Source organism: Abrus precatorius, unplaced genomic scaffold, assembly GCF_003935025.1.
Source record: "Abrus precatorius isolate BTA unplaced genomic scaffold, Abrus_2018 Scaffold34, whole genome shotgun sequence".
Classification (NCBI taxonomy): domain Eukaryota; kingdom Viridiplantae; phylum Streptophyta; class Magnoliopsida; order Fabales; family Fabaceae; genus Abrus; species Abrus precatorius.
In genome coordinates this window covers 3,343-8,535 of record NW_020874378.1, presented here as the reverse complement: position 1 = coordinate 8,535, position 5,193 = coordinate 3,343, and the positions used below count along the sequence as shown (strand labels likewise).

The 5,193-nt window shown below is 46.5% G+C and overlaps 1 non-coding gene across 1 annotated transcript; it reads left to right on the top strand.

Moving 5' to 3' along the window:
* Positions 1-5,086: 5,086 nt before the first annotated feature.
* On the top strand, positions 5,087-5,193 carry LOC113864247. The gene has a single exon (XR_003504788.1). It is a non-coding gene; the product is annotated as a small nucleolar RNA R71 (small nucleolar RNA).

The window sequence follows — 5,193 nt, the reverse complement described above, 5'->3', positions numbered from 1 at the left end:
TGCGAAACTCGTCTCAGGTCACTGAAACTCATTGAATATCACTCCTAGGACTCAAAGGAAGGCTTTCTCACCACCTTCTCCCCTTTTGGCACTTTCTGGCGCTGTTAGACCCAAGTTCTAGTTTTGGTCTCTTTTAGTCCCCTTTTGCTTACCGGCATAGGGAGACGTGCGAAACTCGTCTCAGGCCACTGAAACTCCTGGAATATCAGTACTAGGACTAAAAAGAAGGCCTTTTCACCACCTTATCCCCTTTTGGCACTTTATGGCGCTTTTGGACCCAAGTTCTAGTTTTGGCCTCTTTTGGTCCCCTTTTGCTTACTGGTAGTGGAAACGTGCGAAACTCGTGTCAGGCCACTGAAACTCCTTGAATATCAATACTAGGCGTCAAAGGAAGGCTTTCACACCAGCTTCTCCCCTTTTGGCACTTTCTGGCGCTTTTGGACCCAAGTTCCAGTTTTGGTCTCTTCTGGTCCCCTTTTGTTTACAGGCAAAGGAAGACGTGCGAAACTTGTCTCAGTCCACTGCAACTCATTGAATATCACTCCGAGGACTGAAAGGAAGGCTTTCTTACCACCTTCTCCCCTTTTGGCACTTTCTGGCGCTGTTGGACCCAAGTTCCAGTTTTGGTCTCTTTTGGTCCCCTTTTGCTTACCGGCAAAGAAAGACGTGCGAAACTCGTCTCAGGCCACTGAAACTCCTGGAATATCAGTACTAGGACTAAAAAGAAGGCCTTCTCACCACCTTCTCCCCTTTTGGCACTTTCTGGCGCTTTTGGACCCAAGTTTTAGTTTTGGCCTCTTTTGGTCCCCTTTTGCTTACTGATAGTGGAAGACGTGCGAAACTCGTCTCAGGCCACTGAAACTCCTTGAATATCAATACTAGGTGTCAAAGGAAGGCTTTCACACCAGCTTCTCCCCTTTTGGCACTTTCTGGCGCTTTTGGACCCAAGTTCCAGTTTTGGTCTCTTTTGGTCCCCTTTTGTTTACCGGCAAAGGAAGACATGCGAAACTTGTGTCAGTCCACTGAAACTCATTGAATATCACTCCTAGGACTGAAAGGAAGGCTTTCTCACCACCTTCTCCCTTTTGGCACTTTCTGTCGCTTTTGGACCCAAGTTGCCGTTTTGGTCTCATTTGGACCCCTTTTGTTTACCGGCAAAGGAAGACATGCGAAACTCGTCTTAGGCCACTGAAACTCCTTGAATATCACTCCTAGGACTAAAAAGAAGGCTTTCACACCAGCTTCTCCCCTATTGGCACATTCTAGCACTTTTGGACCCAAATTCCAGTTTTTGTCTCTTTTGGTCCCCTTTTGCTTAGCAGCAAAGGAAGAACTGCGAAACTCCTCTCACGCCAGTGAAACTCCTTGAATATCAATACTAGGTGTCAAAGGAAGGCTTTCACACCTGCTTCTCCCCTTTTGGCACATTCTTGCACTTTTGGACCCAAATACCAGTTTTGGTCTCTTTTGGTCCCCTTTTGCTTACCGGCAAAGGAAGACGTGCGAAACTCGTCTCAAGCCACTGAAACACCTTCAATATCAGTACTAGGACTAAAAAGAAGGCTTTCTCACCAGCTTCTCCCCTTTTGGCACTTTCTTGCGCTTTTGGACCCAAGTTCCAGTTTTGGTCTCTTTTGGTCCCCTTTTGCTTATCGGCAAAGGAAGACGTGCGAAACTCGTCTCAGGCCACTGAAACTCCTTGAATATTAGTACTAGGACTAAAAAAAAGGCTTTCACACCAGCTTCTCCCCTTTTGGCACTTTATGACGCTTTTGGACCCATGTTTCAGTTTTGGTCTCTTTTGGTCCCCTTTTGCTTACCGGCAAAGGAAGACGTGCGAAACTCGTCTCAGGCCACTAAAACTCCTTGAATATAAGTACTAGGACTAAAAAGAAGGCCTTCTCACCACCTTCTCCCCTTTTGGCACATTTTGGCGCTTTTGGACCCAAGTTCTAGTTTTGGTCTCTTTTCGTCCCCTTTTGCTTGCTGGTAGTGGAAGACGTGCGAAACTCGTCTAAGGCCACTGAAACTCCTTGCATATTAGTACCAGGACTAAAAAGAAGGCATTCACACCAGCTTCTCACCTTTTGGCACTTTCTAGCGCTTTTGGACCCAAGTTTTAGTTTTGGTCTTTTTTGGTCTCCTTTTGCTTACCGGCAGTGGAAGACGTGCGAAACTTGTCTCAGGTCACTGAAACTCATTGAATATCACTCCTAGGACTCAAAGGAAGGCTTTCTCACCACCTTCTCCCCTTTTGGCACTTTCTGGCGCTTTTGGACCCAAGTTCCAGTTTTGGTCTCTTTTGGTCCCCTTTTGCTTACTGGCAGTGGAAGACGTGCGAAACTCGTCTCAGGCCATTGAAACTCATTGAATATCACTCCTAGGACTCAAAGGAAGGCTTTCTCACCACCTTCTCCCCTTTTGGCACTTTCTGGCGCATTTGGACCCAAGTTCCAGTTTTGGTCTCTTTTGGTCCCCTTTTGCTTACAGGCAAAGGAAGACATGCGAAACTCGTCTCAGGCCACTGAAACTCCTGGAATATCAGTACTAGGACTAAAAAGAAGGCCTTCTCACCACCTTCTCCCCTTTTGGCACTTTCTGCCGCTTTTGGACCCAAGTTCCAGTTTTGGTCTCTTTTGGTCCCCTTTTGCTTACCGGTAGTGGAAGACGTTCGAAACACGTCTCAGGCCACTGAAACTCATTCAATATCACTCCTAGGACTCAAAGCAAGGCTTTCTCACCACCTTCTCCCCTTTTGGCACTTTCTGGTGCTTTTGGACCCAAGTTCTAGTTTTCGTCTCTTTTAGTCCCCTTTTGCTTACTGGCAGTGGAAGACGTGCGAAACTCGTCTCAGGCCACTGAAACTCATTGAATATCACTCTTAGCACTTAAAGGAAGGCTTTCTCACCACATTCTCCGTTTGTGGCACTTTCTGGCGCTGTTGGACCCAAGTTCCAGTTTTGGTCTCTTTTGGTCCTCTTTTGCTTACCGGCAAAGGAAGACGTGCGAAACACGTCTCAGGCCACTGAAACTCCTCGAATATTAGTACTAGGACTAACAAGAAGGCCTTCTCACCACCTTCTCCCCTTTTGGCACTTTCTGCCGCTTTTCGACCCAAGTTCCAGTTTTGGTCTCTTTTGGACCCCTTTTGCTTACCGGCAGTGGAAGACGTGCGAAACTCGTCTCAGGCCACTGAAACTCATTCAATATCACTCCTAGGACTCAAAGCAAGGCTTTCTCACCACCTTCTCCCCTTTTGGCACTTTCTGGTGCTTTTGGACCCAAGTTCCAGTTTTGGTCTCTTTTGGTCCCCTTTTGCTTACCGGCAGTGGAAGACGTGCGAAACTCGTCTCAGGCCACTGAAACTCATTGAATATCACTCCTAGGACTCAAAGGAAGGCTTTCTCACCACCTTCTCCCCTTTTGGCACTTTCTGGCGCTTTTGGACCCAAGTTCCAGTTTTGGTCTCTTTTGGTCCCCTTTTGCTTACCGGCAAAGGAAGACGTGCGAAACTCGTCTCAGGCCACTGAAACTCATTGAATATCAATACTAGGACTAAAAAGAAGGCCTTCTCACCACCTTCTCCCCTTTTGGCACTTTCTGGCGCTTTTGGACCCAAGTTCAAGTTTTGGTCTCTTTTGGTCCCCTTTTGCTTACTGGTAGTGGAAGACGTGCGAAACTCGTCTCAGGCCACTGAAACTCCTTGAATATCAATACTAGGTGTCAAAGGAAGGCTTTCACACCAGCTTCTCCCCTTTTGGCACTTTCTGGCGCTTTTGGACCCAAGTTCCAGTTTTGGTCTCTTTTGGTCCCCTTTTGTTTACCGGCAAAGGAAGACATGCGAAACTTGTGTCAGTCCACTGAAACTCATTGAATATCACTCCTAGGACTGAAAGGAAGGCTTTCTGACCACCTTCTCCCTTTTGGCACTTTCTGTCGCTTTTGGACCCAAGTTGCCGTTTTGGTCTCATTTGGACCCCTTTTGTTTACCGGCAAAGGAAGACGTGCGAAACTCGTCTTAGGCCACTGAAACTCCTTGAATATCACTCCTAGGACTAAAAAGAAGGCTTTCACACCAGCTTCTCCCCTTTTGGCACATTCTAGCACTTTTGGACCCAAATTCCAGTTTTTGTCTCTTTTGGTCCCCTTTTGCTTAGCAGCAAAGGAAGAACTGCGAAACTCCTCTCACGCCAGTGAAACTCCTTGAATATCAATACTAGGTGTCAAAGGAAGGCTTTCACACCAGCTTCTCCCCTTTTGGCACATTCTTGCACTTTTGGACCCAAATACCAGTTTTGGTCTCTTTTGGTCCCCTTTTGCTTAGCAGCAAAGGAAGAAGTGAGAAACTCCTCTCAGGCCAATGAAACTTGTTGAATATCAATACTAGGTGTCAAAGGAAGGCTTTCACACCAGCTTCTCCCCTTTTAGTACTTTCTGGCGCTCTTGGACCCAAGTTTCATTTTTCGTCTCTTTTGGTCTCCTTTTGCTTACTTGCAGTGGAAGACGTGCGAAACTCGTCTCAGGCCACTGAAACTCCTTGAATATTAGTACTAGGACAAAAAAGAAGGCTTTCACACCAGTTTCTCCCCTTTTGGCACTTTCTAGCGCTTTTCGACCCAAGTTCCAGTTTTGGTCTCTTTTGGTCTCCTTTTGCTTACCGGCAGTGGAAGACGTGTGAAACTCGTCTCACACCACTGAAACTCATTGAATATCACTCCTAGGACTCAAAGGAAGGCTTTCTCACCACCTTCTCCGCTTTTGGCACTTTCTGGCGCTTTTGGACCCAAGTTCTAGTTTTGGTCTCTTTTGGTCCCCTTTTGCTTACCAGCAAAGGAAGACGTGCGAAACTCGTCTCAGGCCACTGAAACTCCTTGAATATCAGTACTAGGACTAAAAAGAAGGCCTTCTCACCACCTTCTCCCCTTTTGGCACTTTCTGGCTCTTTTGGACCCAAGTTCCAGTTTTGGTCTCTTTTGGTCCCCTCTTGCTTACTGGTAGTGGAAGACGTGCGAAACTCGTATCAACCGTTGTTCTTGTTACTGCATTCATCCCATTATAAAAAGTCTCTAATTGCATCCAATCTGGAATACAATGATGTGGACACCTTCTAAGCAGTTCTTTGTATCTTTCTCAAGCTTCATACAATGATTCTCCATCTTGCTGAACAAAGGATGTAATTTCTCCTCTCAGCTT